Source organism: Cervus elaphus, chromosome 33 (assembly GCF_910594005.1).
Source record: "Cervus elaphus chromosome 33, mCerEla1.1, whole genome shotgun sequence".
Taxonomy (NCBI): domain Eukaryota; kingdom Metazoa; phylum Chordata; class Mammalia; order Artiodactyla; family Cervidae; genus Cervus; species Cervus elaphus.
In genome coordinates this window covers 49,171,098-49,195,513 of record NC_057847.1, presented here as the reverse complement: position 1 = coordinate 49,195,513, position 24,416 = coordinate 49,171,098, and the positions used below count along the sequence as shown (strand labels likewise).

Below are 24,416 nucleotides of genomic sequence, written 5' to 3'. Positions count from 1 at the left end.
ATCCAATTTAATTTTCTTGGTTTAGGTGTTACATCTAAGAATGTCATCTTTGCTTAACCCAAAGTCACAATTATTTTTCCTACCTTTTTTTCTAGAAGTTTTATAATTTCAAGTTTTACATTTTGATCTATGATCTATTTTGAGCTCACTTTTCTCATATGGTGCATGATATGGATCAAAATTCAACTGTTTGCAAATAGGTACCAGATGGTTACAGCATCATTTGCTAAAAAGCTTCTGTCCTTTTCTCCATGGACTAGCCATTGCATATTAGTCAAAAATTGCTTGTTTATATTTCTATCAGTATGTGTATTTAACTCTGTTTCATTGATCTGTGTGCCTATGCTGTTGTGATTACTGCAGCTAAGTCTTTAAATCAAGCAGTTGTTTTTGTTTTACTGGGTACTTTTTATTTACATATGAATTACACAATCAGCCTGTCACTTTCTATAACAAGGCTGTTGAGGTTTTAATTGGGTCGTATTAAGTCTATACCCTGGAGAAGGAAGTGGCAACCCACTCCAGTATTCAGCCTGGAAAATCTCATGAACAGAGGATCCTGGTGGACTATAGTCCATGGGATTGCAAGGAGTCAGAAATGACTGAGCACGCACACACGTGTGCACACACACACACACACACACACCACACACCCACACACACACCCAAGTTTATAGACTGATTAGTGGGAAATTACAGATTTAATAATATGGGCTTCTCAAGTGGCTATGAACAAAGCTAGTGGAGGTGATGGAATTCCAGTTGAGCTATTTCACATCCTGAAAAATGATGCTGTGAAAGTGCTGCACTCAATATGCCAGCAAATTTGGAAAACTCAGCAGTGGCCACAGGACTAGAAAATGTCAGTTTTCATTCTAATCCCTAAGAAAGGCAATCCCAAAGAATGCTCAAACTACCGCACAATTGCACTCATCTCAGACGCTAGTAAAGTAATGCTTAAAATTCTCCAAGCCAGGCTTCAGCAATGTGTGAACCGTGAACTTCCAGATGTTCAAGCTGGATTTAGAAAAGGCAGAGGAACCAAAGATCAAATTGCCAACATCCGCTGGATCATCGAAAAAGCAAGAGAGTTCCAGAAAAACATCTATTTCTGCTTTATTGACTATGCCACAAGCCTTTGACTGTGGAGATCACAATAAACTGTGGAAAATTCTGAAAGAGATGGGAATACCAGACCACCTGACCTGCCTCTTGAGAAACCTGTATGCAGGTCAGGAAGCAACAGCTAGAACTGGACATGGAACAACAGACTGGTTCCAAATAGGAAAAGGAGTACGTCAAGGCTGTATATTGTCACCCTACTTATTTAACTTATATGCAGAGTACATCATGAGAAACGCTGGGCTGGAAGAAGCATAAGCTGGAATCAAGATTGCCGGGAGAAATGTCAATAACCTCAGATATGCAGACGACACCACCCTTATGGCAGAAAGTGAAGAGGAACTAAAAAGCCTCTTGATGAAAGTGAAAGAGGAGAGTGAAAAAGTTGGCTTAAAGCTTAACATTCAAAAAACTAAGATCATGGCATCTGGTCTCATCACTTCTTGGAAAATAGATGGGGAGACAGTGGAAACAGTGTCAGACTATTTTTCTGGGCTCCAAAATCACTGCAGATGGTGATTGCAGCCATGAAATTAAAAGACGCTTACTCCTTGGAAGGAAAGTGATGACCAACCTAAATAGCATATTAAAAAGCAGAGACATTACTTTGCCAACAAAGGTCCATCTGGTCAAGGTTAATGGTTTTTCCAGTGGTCATGTATGGATGTGAGAGTTGGACTGTGAAGAAAGCTGAGCACCGAAAAATCAATGCTTTTGAACTATGGTGTTGGAGAAGGCTCTTGAGAGTCCCTTGGACTGCAAGGAGATCCAACCAGTCCATCCTAAAGGAGATCAGTCCTGGGTGTTCATCGGAAGGACTGATGCTGAAGCTGAAACTCCAGTACTTTGGCCACCTGATGCGAAGAGTTGACTCATTGGAAAAGACCCTGATGCTGGGAGGGATTGGGGGCAGGAGGAGAAGGGGATGACAGAGGATGAGATGGCTGGGTGGCATCACTGACTCGATGGGCATGAGTTTGAGTAAACTCTGGGAGTTGGTGATGGACAGGGTGGCCTGGCGTGCTGCGATTCATGCGGTCCCAGAGAGTTGGACATGACTGAGCGACTGAACTGAACTGAACTGAAGTGGCTCAGACAGTGAAGAATCTGCCTGCAATGTGGGAGACCCAGGTTCAGTCCCTGGGTTGGGCAGATTCCCTGGAGAAAGAAATGGGAACCCACTCCAGTATTCTTGCCTAGAGAATCCCATGGACAGAGAAGCCTGGTGAGCTGCAGTCCATGGGGTTGCAAAGAGTTGCACACGACTGGGCGACTGAACTGAATTTTATTTGTAATGTCTTGATCCATGCTTTATGTAGAAATGTTTAGTTCCCAAACATTTGTTTAGTTTATAAATATTTGGGGGTTTCCCAGAGATCTGATTTCTACTCTAATTCCATTGTAGTCAAAACTATGACTTGAAGTATTTTAAATCTGTTTAGGCTTGTTTTATGGCCCAGAATATGTTCTATCTTGATACATGTCCCATGAGCTTGTGAAAAAGTGTGTATTCTACTTTCGATTGGTGGAGTATTCTATAATTGCCAATTAGATCAAGTTAGTTGATAGTATATCCTTACTGATTTTCTGTCTACTTGTTCTACCAATTAATGAGAGAAGAGTATTGAAATCTCTGGTTATAACTATAGATTTGTCTGTTTTCTGTTGCATTCCAATGAGTTTCTGTTTCATATATTTTGTAGCTCTGTTAATAGGTTCATAAACATTTAGGATTCTTATGTCATCTTGACTAATGACCACTTTATCCAATGGCCATTTTTAATCTTGGAAATATTTCTTTGTTCTGAAATGTTCACTATTTGTTAACACTGTCACTCCAGTTATTTATTTATTTATTTTAAATACTGGGGCTGGCATGGTATATCTTTCCCCATTATTTTGTCTTTAATCTGTTTGTTTTTACATCTGAAGTGTGTTTCTTATAAGCAACATGTTGTTGGGTCTGTCTTTTTCATCTGGCTGACAACCTTTGACTTTAATTTGGGCTGTTGAACCACCTATATTGAATGTGATTATTAATATGGGTCAGTTTAAGTTTTTGATCTTATTGTGTGTTTTCTAGTAATACCTTTTTTCCTTGTTCCCCTTTCCTGATTTTTATGGATTCTTTTGAAGTTTTAAAAAAACACTGCATTTTACTCACTTTGCTGACTAATTAGATATATCTGTTTTATTTTAATGGTTGCTTTAGAGATTATTATATGTCTTCAACTTAGCCTAAAGTGGTATTTTTCACTCACTGTATAATGATCCTACAGTAGTATACTTTCATTTTTACTTATTGCCCCAGCTTTTATGCTACTTTTTCATGCATTTTATTTATCTGTGCAAGTAAAGAAATGTATATGTATACATAAGAAACCCCACAATCCATTTGATATTGTTGTTTAAATAGTTATTTATTAAAGAGATTTAAATAATAAAAAATATGGACAACAGTGCTGTATTATAATCATGAAACTTGGTAAGAGATGAGAACTTAAGTATACCAACCACTAAAATAAATGGTAATTATGGGAACTTTCCTGGCAGTCCAGTGGTTAAGACTCTTGTTTCCACTGCATGAGGTGGGGTTCAATCCCTGACTGAGGAACTAAGTTATCACATGTGGCACAGTGTGGGGGGAAAAAGATATGTGATATGATAGTGGTACTAATTATTGCTACAGTGGTAATCATATCACAATATACAAATGTATCAAATTAACATATTATATGTCTTGAATTTAACAGTGCTGTATGTCAAATATATTTCAATTTAAAAAAAAGAAAAATTTTGGATAATGTATTTAGCCATATACTTCTGGAATCTTTCATACATTTGTGCAGATCTATACTTCTGCTTGTTTTCACTTTTCTTCTGTTTAAAAGACTTCCTTTGACAATTTTTTAGTGCTTTTGTATGTCTGAAAAAGTTTTTATTTCCCCTTTGTTTTTGAAATATATTATTGCTATGTATACAATTTTCTAGGCTGATAATATTTTTCCTTTCAGAACTTTAAAAATACTCAGTTATCGTCACACTTGCATTGTTCCTGATGAGAAATCTACTGTCTTGATCTTTGTTCCTGTGTACATAATTTAGCTTTCTTCTTCTGGCTACTTTTAAGATTTTCTTTTATTATTTATTTTGAGTTTGATCATTATGTGTCTTGCTATAGTTAGTATTCATGTATCCTGTCCTTGAGGTTAATTGAGTGTCTTAGAGCTGTCAGCTTATAGGTTGCATCAAAACTGGAAAATTTTTAGCCTGTATTTCCTCGAATATTTTCTCTGTCCCCTACCCTCATTTCTTAAGGGAACTTCAATTACATACATCTTAGATAACGAAGTTGTTTTTCAGTTTATCAATGATCTTTCCATTTTAAAAAATTATTTTTTCTACCTTTGTTTCATTTCAGGCAGTTTTAATTACTTTGTTGTCAAGTTCCTTAATTACCTATAGGGAATCTCAGACTTAGCTTGTCAAAACTGAACTCTTGCAGGTGAGAGATGGGGAGGAAAGATGAAATTAAGAATGGCATCAAAGTTTTTTTTTTGCTAGTGTTTGCCCCTCCCTCCCCCCTTACCAATAAGAGAAATGAAGTTGTCATTTACTGGAATGGAAAAGACTGGGAGAAGAGAATCAAGAGTTCAAGTCTGAGTGTTTGAGGTTTTCTTTAAGTTGTCATGAAGGCAGTTGGACATGTAGGTCTGGAGTTCATGGGAGAAGTATGAGCTGAAACCTGGGTTGAGAGTCATCAGCATATAGGAAACATTTAAAGCAAAGCCTGGATGAGATCACCTAGGGGTAAGTATAGATGGAGAATGAAAAAAGGCTGGGAATTGGGGTTATCCAACATTTAGAGGTCAGGGTAGATGAGGAAGAGGCGTTAAAGGAGATTGAGCTCTGGGATCCTTGGGGCCCGCTATGAACCAGCTTTGCCTTCCGGTAGTCTGGGATTGGAGAAGACAGTGGCAACCCACTCCAGTACTCTTGCCTGGAAAATCCCATGGGCAGAGGAGCTGAGTGGGTTGCAGTCCATGGGGTTGCGAAGAGTCAGACACGACTGAGCGACTTCACTTTCACTTTTCACTTTCATGCATTGGAGAAGGAAATGGCAACCCACTCCAGTGTTCTTGCCTGGAGAACCCCAGGGACGGTGGAGCCTGGTGGGCTGCCGTCTATGGGGTCGCACAGAGTCGGACATGACTGAAGTGACTTAGCAGTAGCAGCAGTCTGGGATTAGCCCCAGAATCTGGCTTCACCTGCCAGTGGGTGGGCAACAGCCAGAGCCTTCTGGACTCTGACTTCACCCAAACATGAGCCAGCACTAGCCCTTGGGCCTTCTCAGGTTCTACAATGAGCTACCTCATGTCTGGCCCCACTAAACTGCAGCCAGCAGCATCTGTACAAGGCAGGGCCTGGAAACCAATCACATGAGGGGCCAACCAAACCTACCAGACCATCCATATAGTCTGCCACAACAGAGAGACCCATGTAGCCTCTTGGGGAAAACCCCTAGAGCTTGGGTGATGAGAGGGGAGTGCACTACTGGGATGCATAGGACATGTCCCAGAGAAGGCCACTTCTCCAGGATTGAGAAACATGACTAAATTTCCACACACATAACCATACAAATAGCAACTTAGACAAAATGAGGCAGTGGAGGAACATGTTCCAGTTGAAGGAAAAAGAAAAACCCCTAGAAGAAGAACTAAGCAAAGTGGATAGTCAATCTACCCGAGAAAGAGTTCTGAGTAATGATAGTAAAGATGATCAAAGAACTAGGAAGGAGTGAATGTATAGAATGAGAAGTTAGAAGTTTTTAAAGAAGAGTTAAAAAGGTATATACAATAACCAAACAGGGATGAAGAACACAACAACTGAAATAAAAAATATACTTGAGGAATCAATAGTAGACTAAATGATACAGAAGAATGCATCCGTGAGCTGGAAGACAAGAGTAGTGGAAATCACTGCTGCTGAACAGAATAAAAGAAAACAGAGTGAAAAATGAGGACAGTTTGGAGACCTCTGGGGCAATGTCAAATGCTCCGACATTCACAGAAGGATATCGGTCTCAGAAGTGGTCTCAGAAGTGGTCTCCGAAGGAGAAGAGACAGAGAAAATAGTTGAAGAGATAATAGTTGGCAACTTCCTTAACCTGGAAAAGGTAAAGTCAGCCAAATATAGGAAGTTCAGAGTCCCACCCATCCAAAGGAAAACACACCAAGACACATTGTAATCAAAATGAGAAAAATTAAAGAAAGAATACTGAAAGCAGCAAGGGAAAAGCAGCAAATACCATACAAAGGATCTCCTATAAGGTTTGTTGTTGTTTTTTGTTTGGTTGCTAAGTTGTGTCCGACTTTTTGCAACCCTATGGACTGTAGCCTGCCAGGCTCTTCTGTCCATGGGATATCCCAGGCAAGAATATTGGAGTGGGTTGCCATTTTCTTTTCCAGGGGATCTTCCTGACCCAGGGATCAAACTCATGTCTCCTGTGTTGGCCGGTGGAGTCTTTCACCACTGAGCTATCAGAGAGGCCCTCCTATAAAGCTATCAATTGACTTTTCATCAAAAACTCTGCAGTCCAGAAGGGAGTGGCATGATATGTTTAAAGTGATGAAAGGGAAAACCTTTTGATACAATCAAGAATACTCTACCTGGCAAGGCTCTAGTTCAGATTTGACAGAGAAATCAAAAGCTTTATAGACAAGCAAAAGCTAGAAGAATTGAGCACCATCAAACCAGCTTTAGAATAGTTGTTAAAGGAAATTCTCTAGGAGAAAAGAAAAGGTCACAATTAGAGATAAGAAAATTAAGAAATAAAAAAGCTCATCAGTAAAGGCAAATATACAGTAAATGTAGAAAATTGTCCACACCCAAAGTTAGTAGGGAAGTTAGAAGATAAAAATAGTAAAATCATCTATATCTACAATAAGCAGTTAAGAGACACACAAAACAATTAGATATAAAATATGATACCAGAAACAGTAATCATGAGGGGAGGAGAGTACAAATGCAGGGTTTTAAAAATGCATTTGCTATCAAGACATCAGAAACTTAAAACAATTATATATAGTATATATATATAGCATAAAAACTCCACAAACCAAAAATCTGTAATAAACACTCAAAAGAGATCCAAACATAACACTAAATATAATAAATCACAAGAGGACAGAAGAAAAACTTTTGACAAATTCAACATCCATTTATGATAAAACCTGTCAACAGAGTGGGTATAGAGGACACCTACCTCTACATAATAAAAGCCATTTATGACAGACTCACAAGTAACATCATACTGAATGGTGAAAAGCTGAAACAATTTCTCTATTACCAGGAAGAAGGCAAGGATACATACTCTAACCATGTTTATTCAACGTAGTATTGAAAGCTCTATGTTTAAAAATTAAACAAGGAAAAGAAAAGAAATCCAAATTGGACAGTAAGAAGTAAAACTGGCACTTTTTATGGATGATACAATATTATACATAGAAAATCCTTAATACACCACCAGAAAACTACTAAACTCATTAAAAAATTCAGTAAGGTTGCAGGATATAAAATTAATATACAGAAACCCATTGCATTTCTATATACTAACAACAAACTATAAGAAAGTAAGAAAGCAATTCCTTTTACCAATTCATCAAAAAGAATAAAATACCTACAAATCATTCTAAGGAAATGAATGAAAACTATAAGACACTGATGAAAGATAGCAAGGGCAACATAAACAGATGGAAAGAAACCACATAGATTAGATTGTGTTCATAGATTAGAAGAATTAATGCTGTTAAAATGACCATATTAACCAAGATGGTTTATAGATTTAATGCAATTCCTATCAAAATATCAATGGCATTTTTTTTATAGAACTAGAATAAAGAATTCTAAAATTTGTATGGAAACACAAAACACCCCAAATAACCGAAACAATCTTAAGAAAGAACAAAACTGGAGATTTTGCACACCCTGATTTCAAACTATATTATAAAACTACAATAATCCAAAAGTATGATACTGCCACAGAAATAGACAAATCAGTGGAACAGATCAGGGTTCGTTTCTGGGCTCTCTTTTCTGAGAGAATAGAGAGCCCAGAAATGAACCCTCATTTACATAGGTGATATATGACAAAGGAAGTGAAAATAAACAATATTGAAAATATAGCCTCTTTAGTAAATTTTAATGGGGAAACCAGGACAGTTAACACGCAAAGGAATCAAATTGAACTACTTTCTCACATCTAAACAAAATAAACTCAAAATAGATTAACTAATATAAGGCCCACAACCATAAAGTTTCTAGAAGAAAATACAGGCAATATACATCAGTTTTAGCAATATATTTTTATACATGTCTCCTCAGGTGAGGGAAATAAAATAAAATTGAATGAGGCTACATCAAACTCAAAAAGCTTTTGCACAGCGAAGGAATCGTTCAACAAGATGGAAAGGCTTTCATTGAGTGGGAGATTTTTGCAAGTGATATATCCAGTGTATCCCATAGTGGGTTAATATCCGAAATATGCAAAAATCTCATACCATTCAGCATTAAAAAGAAAAATCCCCCAAAGCAACCAGATGGCCAACAGGTACATGAGAACATGTTTTTCATCACTTAATAAGGAGGGAAATGCAAATCAAAACCACAGTGACATACTGCCTCTCACCTGTCAGAATGGTTGTCATCAAAAAGATAGCAAATAATAAGTGCTGGTAATGATGTGAAGAAAAGGGAACCCTTGTGCATTGATGGTGGAAAAATAAATGATGCAGTTTCTGCAGAAAACAGTATGGAGATTCCTTTACAAAATACAAATAGAGCTACTTGTCATCCAGCAAGTCCACTCCTGGATATTTATCCTAAGAAAACAAAAACACTAGTTAGAGAAGACACATGTACCCTTGCATTCAGCATTATTTGCAATAGTGAAGAAATGGAAGCCACGTAAGTGTCCATTGATTGATGAATGAAGTTGTGGTATGTGTGTGTTTGTATGCAGAATAGAATATTACTCAGCCATAAAATGATATCTTTTTCTAATTTTCCTTGTTATGACTTCTTAGATACAACCATCATTTAAAAGTGGACATTTAATTACCAAATACACGAGTTCTTAAGGTATCTGTGATATTAATTTCTCATTTTGCTATTTCTCACTTAAGTGCTTTCTTCTCTGCAAACACCCTCTGTTGAGTTTTCAGCCTTCTTACTTGACCGAGGCTTTTAATGGCTAAGTCAAAGATCTCTCTTGGTAAGTGTCACATTGCACTTCAAAATATGTGGGTTATTTTCAAATATCTTTTGATATTGATTTCTGACATAATTCCACAGTGATAGGAGAACAGACTCTGTATGATTTCAATACCTTTAGACCATGAAAGTTTTGCACATTGTTTTATGTCCCTGGATATGTTCCAGTGTCTCCTAGTTTACAGTCAAGTTCCTATGGGAACTTGGAGAGAATTTGTATCCTACTGTTGTGTGAAAACTATATAAATCTTAATTATGTTGAATTGGTTCATAGTGCTTTTCAGGTCTACTGTATTCTACTTTTCTGTATATTCGTTGTGTTAAATTTTGAGAGTTTGATGCTGTAGAAAATAAAGGGCTTATAATCTTAAAAACAAAAAGAATGATATCTTGCCATTTGTAACATGGATGGACCTAGGGTCTTTTTTTTTTTTTTTTCATTTATTTTTATTAGTTGGAGGCTAATTACTTTACAATATTGCAGTGGTTTTTGCCATACATTGACATGACATGAATCAGCCACGGATTTACATGTGTTCCCCATCCTGATCCCCCCTCCCGCCTCCCTCCCCATCCCATCCCTCTGGGTCATCCCAGTGCACCAGCCCTGAGCACTTGTCTCATGCATCCAACCTGGGCTGGTGATCTGTTTCACCCTTGATGGTATACTTGTTGCTAAGTGAAATAAGTCAGAGGAAGATAAATACTATATGATTTGACTTATGTGTAGAATCTAAGAAAGGGAACAAATGAGCAAACATAACTAAACAGAAACAGAGTTACAGATACATGGAACAGATAAGTGGTGGCCCTAAAGGAGGGAGGTAGGAGGAGGAGAGAAATATGTGAGATTAAGAGGTATAAACTTTCAGTTACAAAATAAATAAGTCACGGTTATGAATTGTACAATGTGGGGAATATAGTCAGTAATTATGTAATATCTTTATATGGTGACAGATGACAGACTTATCTTGATCATTTTGAAATGTATAGAAGTATCAAATCATTGTTGTATACCAGGAACTAACCTAGTTTTATAGGTCAATTATACTTCAAAAACAAACAAGCCTATAGAAAAAGAGATCAGATTTGTGGTTAACCAGAGTAGGGGGTGGGAGGAAGGAAAACTGGATGAAGGTAGTCAAAATGTGAAAATTTGCAGTTGTAAGATAAATACTAGCGGTGTTATGTACAATGTGATAAATATAATTAACACTGCTATATGATATATAAATTGAGAATAATCCTGAGAGTTCTCTCCATAAGAAACAAATAATTTCCTCTATATGTTTCATGTTGTATCTGTATGAGGGGATGAATGTTCACTAAACAATGTGATAATCATTTCATGGTGCAAGCCATTATGCCGTACACCTTAAACTTAACGACAGTGCATGTGTGTGCTCAGTCGCTAGTGCTATATGTCAATTATATCTCAATAAAACTGGAAGAAAAAATTTACTACTTCCATTAAGTGTTACTGTTAAATGGGATAGCATATGTTAAGTCCCTGGAGATTAGTAGGTTCTTGGTCCATTGTTGTTATTCCTCTTATCTTTCCGTGGTTTCCAATGTTTTAAAGTGGACAAACTATACATTTTTTTCTTGTGTCATTAAAAGTTAGAACCACTGGAAACGGACTGGGACAACAGACTAGAGGCTTGTAAAGAAGGTGGTGTTGGTCCTGGTGTCATTATTTTGCGTCCCCTTTCCCTTTCAGAAGTGGAGGATACATTATATGATCCCTCTATTTGAGGAATGCAGAACCTTTAAATGTTTTCATAGAACTCTATAGTGCTCCTGGGTGGTTTTGCTGAGAGTTGTATTTTAGGTTGGGAAATAGGATGGTGTTCCAGTGAGATTAAAAGAATATCCAGGTTAACTTCCAGTTTTAAATTCTGCCATGAAGTTGAGAAAGATAAATAACTTTGAGGATGGGAAGACAGACCCTTCCATAGTGAAGTTTTCTGTCCTGGTTAGGGGGGCAGTGTTATGTATGGTTTCCTGTTATAGGCCAAGGGGAGTCCTATTAGGTAAAGTATGTTGCAAACTCTATTCAAGTGTATAGTCCTTTCATATGTATTATTCCATTTGACTCTCAACATATTCTCTAGTGTTTTTTTTAAAATAGGAAAATAGCTAGTAAGTGATCTGGGACTAAAACTCATATATCCTCATATTCATTCCCTTATGACACAGATCTGGGAGCCTTCTCTGTTCTTGAGGTAGGGCTTTTACTGACAAGGAAAAAAAGTGAGTTTAGGTGGTTTCTTGGAGTGAACTACATGGTTACTTTTCCAGGAGATCAATTAACTTTGCTATATAAGGTGTCTTTGCTATATAAGGCATTGAGAAGATGTAGGGTTTTGGACTGAAAAAGAATCCTTGTTCATTTCCAAGATGGAATAGTAACTGGTTGACTACTGTCAGATTTGGGTGTGTACCCCAGGTGGCGCTAGTGGTAAAGAACCCCGCCTGTCAGTGCAGGAGTCATGGGTTTGATCCCTGGGTCTGGAATATCCCCTAGCGGAGGGCATGACAACCCACTCCAGTATTCTTGCCTGGAGACTCCCATGGACAGAGGAGCCTGGCAGGCTATAGTCCTTAGGGTCACAAAGAGTCGGACATGACTAAAGCAACTTAGCACTCACAGCATGCATTTTTCTTGACTCTAGAAATTTAATTCCTTTCTCTTTCACTCAGAAAACACAATAAAGCAAAGGGAAGGAAAGCTGTGGGCAGAATTGTTAAAAGAGGTTCTTCAAGGGGTTGACCTGATAGCATCTGAAGCTGTTACTTAGTACCTTACTCACACTCCAACTTCTAAATCAAGGATTACAGAATAGAATTTAAGAATTGAAAGAAAAAATAAGAGCTTATGGCTAATTGCTCTTTCAACTCTTTTTTTTTTATGAATATACAGTCTTTGGAGAAAAGTCTTATAAATAATTCTTTTATCTCAATGCCAGGCAATATTTCATTTTGATCTAGGAATCCAGGGTTTGGCTATGTATTTCTTTTTGAAAAATGTTAGCATTTTTTGCTGCTGAATTAAGTAACTACTTAAAGAAAAAAATCCCTACACAGCTCTTTCCTGCTGTCCTAAAACCATATCAAGACCCCACATAGCTGAGAAAAGGAAATTGTACCCTAAGGCTTAACACAGAAGTCATCAAGGCTGTTCTCTGTGAAAGCTCAGCTGTCAGCAGCCTGGAAATTAGGACTGTAGGGAATGTTGAAATTTAAAGTTCGTTTTTAACATGAAGGGGGTTCACACAGTGCTACTTTGAGGGCTAATCTTCAGTGACAGATGCAGAGAAAGAAGCCTGAAGTGTTATTAGGAGAACCCAAGCCTTCCATCCTAAGTAAGCCCTGTTGACTTTCATTTTAGGTGTCAGCCAATCATTGCCAAGAACACGTCTGAAGAGACTGATCCCAGCTATTTCAAAGGGCTATCTTTTGTGCAAGGTACTTAGAGAATCATGTTGTGTTATACTCTGTGGTATGTATTATGTATACCATAATGACCACAGATATCAATGATGCTAATGATTTTTTTTTTCCAAGTTAAGCATAGAGTTGTGGAAACAAAGCTCATATTGTTGGGAGACTATCCTTGTTACAGTGAATTAGATATTGCCATTAACTAGATAAACTGTTTAAACTTGTTTCAATTTTCACATCTGTAAATGGAGCTTCTAATAACTTCTCTATATACTTTGTTGGGATGTTTTCGTGGTCAAATGGATGATTCGATGTCAGATTCTTTGAGAAACTAGCCTAGCCTCTGTCTATCCTACATTGCTGATGATTTTCCTCATTCATCATTACATTTTTACTTACAGTTTGTCCATTTAGACATTTTACATTTTTATGTAATCAAATATGTTATTTTTTTAGGCTTTTGAAGTTAGTGTCAGATTTAGGAGATTAGCTTATGATGTGTGATGTAATGATGCTTAAAATGTGAAAGTAGTGTCTGTTTTAAAGCCACTTTCTCATGCATAGGAGGGATGTGTTGTTTATCTACATGTTCTTTGGATTGTGTAGCTTTACAGTGAAGGGGCCACATTATTCCAATTCATATTATTGCCAAATTACCCTTGGTAGTATAATAATAATCTATTGCAGTGTAACAGAGCCTTCCAAAACTTAGTTCCTTAAAACACCAACAGTCATCCATTGTCTCTCATGGTTTCTGTGGTTCAGGAATTCTGAAGTGGCTTGCCTGGGAGATTCTGTATGAGGGTTTCTAGTGACATGGTAGCCTGCTGTTGGCCAGGGCTGCAGTGATCTGAAGGCCTGACGGAGGCTGGAGGATTGATGTCTAAGGTGACTCATAGCTGCCAGCTGGTGCTGGCAAGTTGGTCCCTCTTCATGGAATGACTTGAGTGTCCTTACGACACGGTGTTTGACTTTCCCTAGAGCGGGTGACCAAGGCAGACACTCCAATGTTTTTTATGACATAGCCTAAGGAGTCATATATTATCATTTCCACCTAATTCTATTAGTTGTGTAATAAACCAGCCCTTGCTTCAGTGTGTTTGTGTTGGAGGAAGGGGAGAGCACTGCTAAGGATGTGATTACCAGAGGTGAGTTCATTGAGGGCCATTGTGGAGGCTTGCTCCCACAGCAATCAAGGAGAATTATTTATTCAAGTATATATATATATTTTTTTTTTAAATTATTTTTATTGAAGGATAATTGCTTTACAGAATTTTGCTGTTTTCTGTCAAACCTCAACATGAATCACCATAGGTATACATATATCCCTCCCTTTAGAACCTCCCTCCCATCTCCCTCCTCATCTCACTATACTTTTAAACTTAGAAAACTGGAAAGCCGGATACTTAGCACTGGGGTTTATCCACAGTCCTGTTAACCTTACAGTCAGATAGAAATGAGATGGATGAGGTTTTGCAGACTGTTGGCAGGGAAAGAGCCCTCCACGTAGAAGGTGTCCAAGAGCGCACTGATGTGGTACTTCTGGTATACTTTCTGGGACTAACTTTGTTATTCTTGATATTCTACTTCATTAAATTTCTATGATTCCAGATATTTTGCAGAAAATAAATCAGGAGCAAGACAATGTTTGACAGAGTAAAATAGCTGCTAATAACAGCAATATGTTTTATTTACTGAGTGTCTGCTACATGTCAGACTCTCTTCGTGAGTTACATCTTATCTAGTCCTGCCAATAGTCATTGACGGAAGGTGATATTATCCCCATTTAAAATCTGACACAACTGACGCTCATAGTAATTCATCTAAGGTCATGTAATAGGTAGGGCTTCCCAGGTGGCGCTAGTGGGAAAGAATCTGCCTGCTAATACAGGAGATGTAAGAGATGCTGGTTTGATCTCTGGGAAGATCCCATGGAGAAGGAAATGGCAGCCCACTCCAGTATTCTTGCCAGGAAAATCCCATGGACAGAGGAGCCTGGCAGGCTACAGTCCATGGGGTTGCAAAGAGTAGGACATGATTGAAGCAGCTTAGCATATTCACAGTACACGTGTAATAGGTGGTTAAGCTGAGACTTGAACCCAGGTGTGTCTTCTCCAAAGGTTGTGGTTATTCTATTACTTCTCACCATATCCCATTGATATATTATAAACACACACATACAGAAAATATATAGCTGAGAGAGAGTTGAAAAACTGTAGAGGTGTGTGTTATCTGGAAGGATTTGTCAAGGGTAAAAGATCTAGGAAAATGTAATTCCAGATACAAAAGCACTTTGAAAAAGAAAAGTGCTTTATAAATGTAAGTTGGCAGTGTTATTAATATTATTCAGCTTGGAGAAATAAGAAAATGAATCATGTATAATTTCTCTATTTCTTCTTCAGTGAAATTATAGCGGAACACCTGCCCATTAATCCTTACCCTGTTAAAACAATAACTGCCTATGCAGGTAATACATTGGAATTAATGTGTAATTAAAGAAAATTATCATCCACTTGGCTATGAAATAGGAATGGCAGTATTTCAAGTTGATATATATTCTAGACCAGTAAATGTTTTAGACTAGGAAACGCTGCTAAAATGTGTAATTCAGGAAGATATCAAATCATCATTTTAAAATTAAAGCATAAAGAGCTTTATGCCTGTAAAAGCATTTTGTTGTAATGTTGATATGGTGTCATGTTTGTCTTCAGCACAAAGACATTGCCTTTTTGACAACTGCTATTTAAAGAAAATACACCTTGGCAATGGGGATAGCATGTTTCTCTTGGATTTCTCCTCTCTCAGCATGTTTGTTGGTGGTATTAGCACATTAATAGTGAACTGAGATGATAGTCTTCGGGTAGGGGATGATATGTAACCCTTGTTATAGCACCTTGGCACCCAGCCCACAGACACCAGCAGCTAGAGCCCTGATTTCATTGTGAAAGGAGTTAGAAGAATTTGAAGAAGGTCATGGCCATCAATCTGTTATCACTCTGCTAGATAGAATCTCTTTAAGGAGGAGCGTGAAACATATTTTAAAACATCCGATGAAGGCCCCCAAATGACGATGTTCATCTTACTGGTTTCTAATGAAACTGCTCAGTCTCTGAAACAGAGCTCACAAGGCCTGCCCCACAGAATTTGAGAAAATGCCTTCACTGTACATTGTCCCAGCTAGAGTCAGCATATACAGTCACTGTATACAGTGAGGTGGGTTGTTATTGTTCAGTTGCCGAGTCATATCCGACTGTTTGTGACCCTGTGGACTGCAGCACGCCAGGCTTCCCTGTCCCTCACCATTTCCCAGATTTTGCCCAAGTTCATGTCCATTTAATCAGTGATGCCATTCAACCGTCTCATCCTCTGTTGCCTTCCTCCTCTTCTGAGAAGGTACAGGAAAGCAAAAAACATTTTTTAGTCCTTAGGTTTCATTGACTTTGCATTCTTGTGAGTGGGACAGTAGTCAGTCCTATTGCAGAGGGAAAAAAATGGAGCCTGAAGTTCAGTGCTCTGCTCAAGGTTGTTTGTTGATTGGAGAGCAGGATAGAGGCTGGAGGAGCCGTGATCTCCCAGGATGCTCCTCTCTTGTCACCAGGCGTAGCCATGAATCTGAGTATTATGCCCTTTGTTTTTCTTCTAAGGATATTTCAGAGAAGAAGTAGGATTTGAATCCTCCAACATGGAATTTAGTTTTGTGAAATTTTATCGAATGTTTATGTGTGTGTTCAGTCAGGCGTGTCTGACTCTTTGTGACCCCATGGACTGTAGCCCACCAGGCTCCTCTGTCTGTGGAATTTTCCAGGCAGGAATACTGAAATGTTGTTGCTATTTTCTCCTCCAGAGGATCTTCCCAACCCAGGGATCAAACTCACATCTCCTGCATTAGCAGACGGATTCTTTAACTCTGCTCCACCTATGAATGTTTAGGCAAATGCATATTTGTTCTTACATAATTAAAATTCAGATGTTCAAATCTGTTTTGCTTACTATTGTTTGCTACTACAAAATCTTAATTATAATAATACATCATGGTAACATCATAATCCATCAAGTTCATTTATCATAATTCAACTGTTGCATTACTATTAGACATCTAAGGTTGTTTCCAAAATTTCCTCTGCTGTAGATGAAAATGTAATCAACTTTGTCATGAATATAGCTTTTCCCCCCCTAAATTCCTGTTTTTCTTAAGCTAAAATTTTCACTATGAACTTAGAAGGTCAAGGCCAGTTTTACAGTTTGATTATCTTCCTAATAGATGGTGAGTGCTTTTCTCATAGATGACGTGATTTTTTTTTTAATCTTAATTTTTGAGAGTCTAATCTTCACCTAGACGTTCATATAGTACTGATTTGTCTGACTAGATTTAATGATTGTATCAGTAATGATCCCAGCAGGACACACGAAATTCACCTCATTGGTTCGAATGAAGAGAATTAAGTGAAGGGCGGCTCATAGAAGTGTGTGTGAGGTGAGAGAACCAACAAGAAAACAGCAGTGGGAAACCGTGGCCAGCCCTGGACTGAAAGTGTTTCGTGAGCACTTAGAGCTGCAGTGGAAGAAGCGAATGCCTGCTGGGTCTGTGGAGGGATGCAGTTTCCAGCAGCAGTGATGAGCATGTGGGGAGTGGAACGAAGCACCCCAGCTTCCCTCACCTCCCTTGCTCTCATCTCCTACCAGGGCTTCCATTGGCCCAACCCGGCCAGAAGTCAGCTGACGTAGGAACTGGGGTGATTCAGTTTACAGGGGTTGCCCTCCCAGGCCACAGAGCAATGTAAACAGTGGATCTCAGGCTAGTGGAGGCAAAGATGCAGATGACGAAAAACTAACACAATGGTGGGAACTTTCTCTCAATGGCACTACGGGGCCTATTTTGTAGAATCTCAAGTTTGGATTATGTTTCATATCTCTCTAAACTATCGTCTTATGGAGAACAGTATGGAGGTTCCTTAAAAGACTAAAAATAGAACTACCAATTGGGACCCAGCAATCTCACTACCAGGCATATACCCAGGGAAAACCATTGTCCAAAACATGTACCCCCGGTGTTCCTTACAACACTATTTACAATAGCCAGGGCATGGAAGTAACCTAAATGTCCATCAGCAGAGGAATGGATAAAGAAGATGTGATGCGTATATACAGTGGAATATTAGCCACAAGAAAGAATGAAATTGGGTCATTTGTAGAGATGTGGATGGACCTAGAGACTGTCATACAGGGTGAAGTAAGTCAGAAAGAGAAAAACAAATATTGTATTTTAACACATATATGTGGAATCCAGAAAAATGCTATGAGCCACCAGGAAAGCCCAGAAAAATGGTACAGATGAACCTATTTCCAAGGAAGGAGTAGAGATGCAGACGTCAAGAACAAACCAATGGACAGAAGGGAAGGGGAGGTTGGGATTGATATACATACACTACTATGTATAAAAACTAACTAATGAGAACCTACTGTATAGCACAGGGAACCCAATGTTCTGTGGTGAGATAAACAGGAAGGAAGTCCAAAAAAGAGGGGACATATGTGTACATATAGCCAATTGACTTTGCTAGAGAGTGAATGGTAGAAACGGACTCAACATTGTAAAGAAACCATATTCCAATAAAAATTAATCAAAAAAATAAACTGTAGTCTCTGAGAAAGCTCTTAAATACTTCATTTTCTTTATTATGAAAACTAAGACACAGTGAGAGAGTATGGGGCCTCAGAAAGGGCACTTGGCACTTGTGGGGACAAGTCACATCTCTGCTGGCCTCTGTGTTTGCTCCTTGGCAATTTTTGTTATTATCTTATGTCAACTCTGATTTTATCCTATATCCTAGCTGTTCCACATCTCCTTCAGCACCTGACCTCACCTTTCATGGTTCTGATCTAAGCATTGTTCTTAGTTTCAAGGACACATTAAGGGCAGATTATTTGTAAGAACTTGGTCACGGCATTCCACAGGGCATTTCTTACTTTGGAAGGTGAGTCTGAGCCTTTGTAGACCTTGGGGGTTTGTGATTCTTCCTTAAGAATTTTAAAATGTGGCTTCGCTTTGGATGGCAGTAAAAATTTAGACATAATTCTATATTTTTGGATCTCATAACTAAGCCCTGTGACATGATTTTTGTGTCTCTGCCTGCCTTTAGGTTTTTGGTTTGTGTTCAAATTAGCATCAAGTCAAACCAAAATAAATGTAGAGTGCTCCTAAGAAAAGTCAGAGTTGAATTAATCTGATGCCAAAGAACTATTTATATTTAAAGACCAAATGCTGACAGAGCAGGTTGATGAAGAAAGGTTTCACAGTCGTTCCAGTGGGGAAGGTCGTGGGAGAATACAGTCATTGCGTTAAATGTGGAGGTAAATGCTTGCTGAGCTCGAAAGGGCCCCATGCTACAGCACTCTGACCAGCAGCACCACATAAGTCTTCATTTGGGCAGCAGCGTGGTTTCAGCAGAACATCATATAGTATGTTTTATTCATACTATTTGGAATGCTATTGGTTTATTTATGTACTTAGAAATTTTTATTGAAGTATAGTTGATTTGCAATGTTGCGTTAGTTTCTGGTGTGTATATAAATATATGATTCCTCTGCTGTAAATAGACTATACACTATATATAGTATATAGACTATATACTATATATACTATCACACACATATATAATTCTTTTTCAGCTTCTTTTCCTTTATAGTTTACTGCAACACACTGAATATAGTTCCTTGTGGTACACAGTAGGTCCCTGTTGTTTGTCTTTTTTATGTAGCTTGTATCTGTTAATGCTGAACTTCTAATTTATCCCTACCTCCTCTTGCCCTTTCCCCTTTGGTAACCATAAGTATTTTCTATATCTCTGAGTCTATTTCCATTTGGTAAATAAGTTCATTTGTATCAGTTTTTTTAGATTCTGCATATAAGTGATATCATATGATACTTATCTTTGTATACTTAATATGATAATCTCTAAGTCCATCCATGTTGCTACAAATGATATTATTTCATTATTTTTTATGGATGAGTAATAGTCCAGTGTGTGTGTATATATATCTATATATCTATATCTATATATAGGTATATATATATATATATATATATCCACCACATCTTCTTTATTCCTCTGTTGACAGGCACTTATTATAGGTAGCTTCCATATCTTGGCTATTGTAAACAGTGCTTGGGTGCTAATGGTTTTGTAGTTGGGTTGTATTCATTTCTACATGTGCTTTGGTTTGTATTGGTTAAAGGTGATACATCTAAAGATTTCATCCTTGGTTTTATTTTGGTTGTTTTCTAAAAAACACGCTAAAAACAATAGTCAACATTGGGAGACTTGAGGACACATTTTTCTTTTAAAATATCTGTATATAATTCAAGTTGGACAATTACTGAGTGGAGTAAAGTAAGAGGCTGGTAATCTCAGCCTCTGTGCACTGGATAAGGGAGAGAGGAAGGAAGGAATTTTGCAATCATCTCTTTTAACTCTGTGAAGACTTTATGAATCTTCACCCCAAGAATTCATGAGGTTTTGGTTTATTTAAGAGCTCATATTTAGGAGATACATTAGCCAATGGGATCCGTCTGGCTCATTTGCTTTGTGCTTTTTCAGTTTGGGTCTCTTTTATATGGAATTCAAGGGCCATTCTTCATGTTTCTGCCATAACCAAGCATATAGCATGATGAAATCTTGTAAATATTTGCTGACTGATTTTTTAAAATATTACTTTCATTGGTTGAAAATATTAAAGATGTCTCTTAAATTCCTCACTGTGCTGCTCCTTCAATAATGTAGATTTTGAAAGCAGTACTCCTTGGGGTTACCAATACATAGTCCTCGTTGGGGCTGGAAGAAATACTTTGTAAGTATCAGTGACAGTATTTTCACTGGGCATTGTCTTCTCGCTGCGCATAGTAGATAGTTAACAACACTCAGGGTAACTACAGGCAAGTTGGAAAATCAGGAAATAGTGTGTTTGATATTAAGTTCACAGGTCTGTCCTTTAGGCAGGGGTTACAAAACATATTATGTGCTCTGTGATGACCTAGAGGGGTGGAATAGAGGAGGGAGGCTCAAGAGGAAGGGGATATACATATAATTATGGCTGATTCATGTTGTTGTATGGCAGAAACCAACATAACATTGTAAAGCAATTTTCCTCCAATTAAAAACTGGGGGAAAAAAAAAAGCAAACTAAAAAAGCCCCACATTATGTAACTGAGGGGTCATATGATCCCGTGGGCAGGTGTACATGCTGGAGTAGCCTGCTAGTCTCAGCTAGGCAACACCTTTTGTTCTTAGCAGCTCTCTAGGATAGAATCGGAGAAGGCAATGGCACCCCACTCCAGTACTCTTGCCTGGAAAATCCCACGGATGGAGGAGCCTGGTAGGCTGCAGTCCATGGGGTCGCTAAGAGTCAGACACGACTGAGCGACTTCACTTTCACACATTGGAGGAGGAAATGGCAACCCACTCCAGTGTTCTTGCCTGGAGAATCCCAGGGACGGGGGAGCCTGGTGGGCTGCCGTCTATGGGATCACACAGAGTCGAACATGACTAAAGTGACTTAGCAGCGGCAGCAGCAGGGTAGAATCATTTCTCATGCTTCTAAAGTTATGGTAACATGGCAGTTATTAACTATTGTCACCACTCACTAATTCTTCAAATGGACTTCATCAGAGGGAGAGATAATCTGAATAATAGATAGTTTATAAATAATTTGGAGCTGGCATTGAAATGAGTCCTGCAGTTTCTTCCTTGTCTATTGACCTTTCTACTGTTTGCTTTAGGATTAAGTAAAAGGGAACCTGCATTCCACAGGTTAGCATTCCACTTACAGTGCTGCTCCTCTGAAACTCTCTTCCCACCTCCTTCTCCCCCTTTAAGTCCCATTGCCCAGGTTGTCATGAAACGTGATAAAGAAATGACCACAAGAAGCTTCTTTAGGTTGTTTTCCTGAGTGCTGACCCTAATAGTGAAGAAGACCTCAACTAAATAACCAGGTTGCAAGGAAGCTTTTGAAGAAAGAAGGTATTGGCTATGATTTTTATTTTCCCATCAGGAACATTGACGGGGGTGGATGAGGTCAGACTGCATCTAACAGAAATATTCCAGGAGGAAATTGGGCTTTCCCAGTTGAATGTGAACTTTTCTCTTCTCAATACCTCTTGATTGGCAAAACCCAGAAACTCAAACACATCCTTGCCTACCAGTCCTTGCAGTAACTTTACAAACCACTCATCTCTAAGCCTGTTTGCTATAGTCAAACAATGCCCAGCCCCTACAAAGCCCTCCACAAACATAGCCACACCCAGCCTGCAGGTCAGGGTAAGTAGATTACTTTGGAGACTGCTGAAAGTTTGGCAGCCCAGCCTCTCTGCCTTTCCTTCTCCTCCAGGCGTTTTCTTTGCTCAGGGCTCTTCCTCTGCTCTCAGGGAACCCACCCAGTTTTGACAGTTCTGTTCTGTCAGGAAATGCATCAGATCTGCTGGGCTCACCCCCCACCCCTTCCTGCCTAGATTACAACTAGGGAGAGCAAGTCTGGGGTGTGAGGGAATGTTCAGGTGGATTAAGGCCATGCTCCTCTCCCCCCACTGAGAGTGGAGTTAATCAGTATCATAACCTCTCTTCCAAATGACACAGCACCTTAGAGTATTGTAACTCATCAGCCTCTCTTTTTTTCTGAGGTATAATTGACATGTAACACTATATTGGGGCTTCCCAGCTGACTCTTGTGATGGAGAATCCACCTGCCAATGCAGGAGACGTTAGAGATGCAGGTTCGATCCCTGGGTTGGGACGGTTCCTTGGAGTAGGACATGGCAACCCACTCCAGTGTGGGCTTCCCTGGTGGTTAAATGGTAAAGAATCTGCCTGCAATGCAGCAGACCTGGGTTCGATCCCTGGGTATAGACGATTCCCTGGAGTAGGAAATGGCAACCCACTCCAGTATTCCTGCCTGGAGAATTCCATGGACAGAGGAGACTAGTGGGCTACTGTCTGTGGGGTTGCAAAGAGTCAAACATGACTGAGCAACTAACACTTTCATACTTTTTATTAGCTTCAAGTGTACAACATAATGATTGGATATTTGTATGTATTATGAAATAAAAACACAGTAAGTCTAGTTGATATCTTTCCCTATACATAGTTATAATTTTTTCTCCTTGTGATGAGAACTTCTAAGAATTACTTTCTCAGCAACTTACAGATATGCAATATGGTATTGTTAAGTGTAGTCACCATGTTGTAAATTACATTCCCGGGACTTATTTGTTTTGTAACTGGAAGTTTGTAGCTTTTGACCTCTTTTGTCTAATACCACCACCCTCACACCGTCTCTGGTAACCAGCAGTCTGTTCTCTGTATCAGTGAGTTATCAGTCTCATCCCCTAACATAGTGTTACCTTGTGATCCAGCAATCCCATTTCTGGGCATATATCTGGGAAAAGATGAAAGGTCTGATTTCAAAAGATACATGTACCCTAATGTTCATAGCAGCTCGATCTACAGTAGCCCAGACATGGAAGTGACATAAATGTCCATCAACAGATGAGTGGATAAAAACATGATATGTGTATCTGTGTGTGTGTAAATAATGGAATATTATTCAGTCATAAAAGAATGAAATATTGCCATTTGTAGCAACATGAATGGATCTAGAGATTATTATATTAAGTGATACAAGTCAGAAAAGACAAATGCCATATGATATCATTTATTTGTGGAATCTAAAATATACAAATAACTTATTTACAAGGCAGAAAGAGACTCACAGACATAGAAAACAAAATTATGGTTACCAAGTGAAGTGAAGTCACTCAGTGGTGACCGACTCTTTGTGACCCCGTGGACTGTAGCCTATCCGGCTCCTCCATCCATGGGATTCTCCAGGCAAGAATACTGGAGTGGGTTGCCATTTCCTTCTCCAGGGGATCTTCCTGACCCAGGGATTGAACCCGGGTCTCCCACATTGCAAGCTGACACTGTAGCCTCTGAGCCAAAAAGTTACCTATATATTTACCAAGTTTTCTGTTTACCATTTCTTGCATTTCAACATTTCTTTGGGTTCATTTTCTTCTCTTCTAAAGTATATCTTTTAAACATTTCTTTAGTGACGTTATGTTGATAATAAAGTCTCAGTTTTTGTTTAGAGTAAAATGTTTTTCATTCTTAAAAAATAGCTTCACTGGGATTTCTAGTTATTTCCTCCTAGCACTTGGAAGATAACTTCTATCTTCTGCTTCTGTCTTCTGACTTCAGTTGTCACTGGTTAGAGATCTCCTTTCAGCCTAATTGTTGAAATTTTTTGTGGCTGCTTTTTGTAATATTATTATTGTCTTTGGCATTCTGTAGTATTACTCCAATTATCTAAATGGGGAGTATTTTTTAATTATATCTTATTATGTGAATTATTTTATATATAGAATTATCCTGTGTCTAAGAATGTTAAACACTGGTAATAGAGGGTATAATTCTGTTTGCAGGCTTCCATGGTGGCTCAGAAGTTAAAGAATCTGCCTGCAATGCAGGAGACCGGATTCCATCCCTGGGTTGCGAAGATCCCCTAGAGAAGGGACTGGCTACCCACTC

At 38.6% G+C, this 24,416-nt stretch overlaps 1 protein-coding gene across 6 annotated transcripts in view; it reads left to right on the top strand.

The window, feature by feature from the left end:
* Positions 1–24,416, top strand: part of LYPD6B (LY6/PLAUR domain containing 6B) — a 234,418-nt gene that overhangs the window by 80,547 nt on the left and 129,455 nt on the right. For 2 of the 6 annotated variants that reach the window (XM_043894843.1, XM_043894840.1), the window contains exon 2: positions 12,785–12,861. The exons of the other annotated variants lie outside the window; for them this stretch is intronic. The gene's annotated coding sequence lies outside the window, so the exon portion shown is untranslated. The remainder of the gene's footprint in view (positions 1–12,784; positions 12,862–24,416) is intronic. 6 annotated transcript variants of the gene reach the window in all.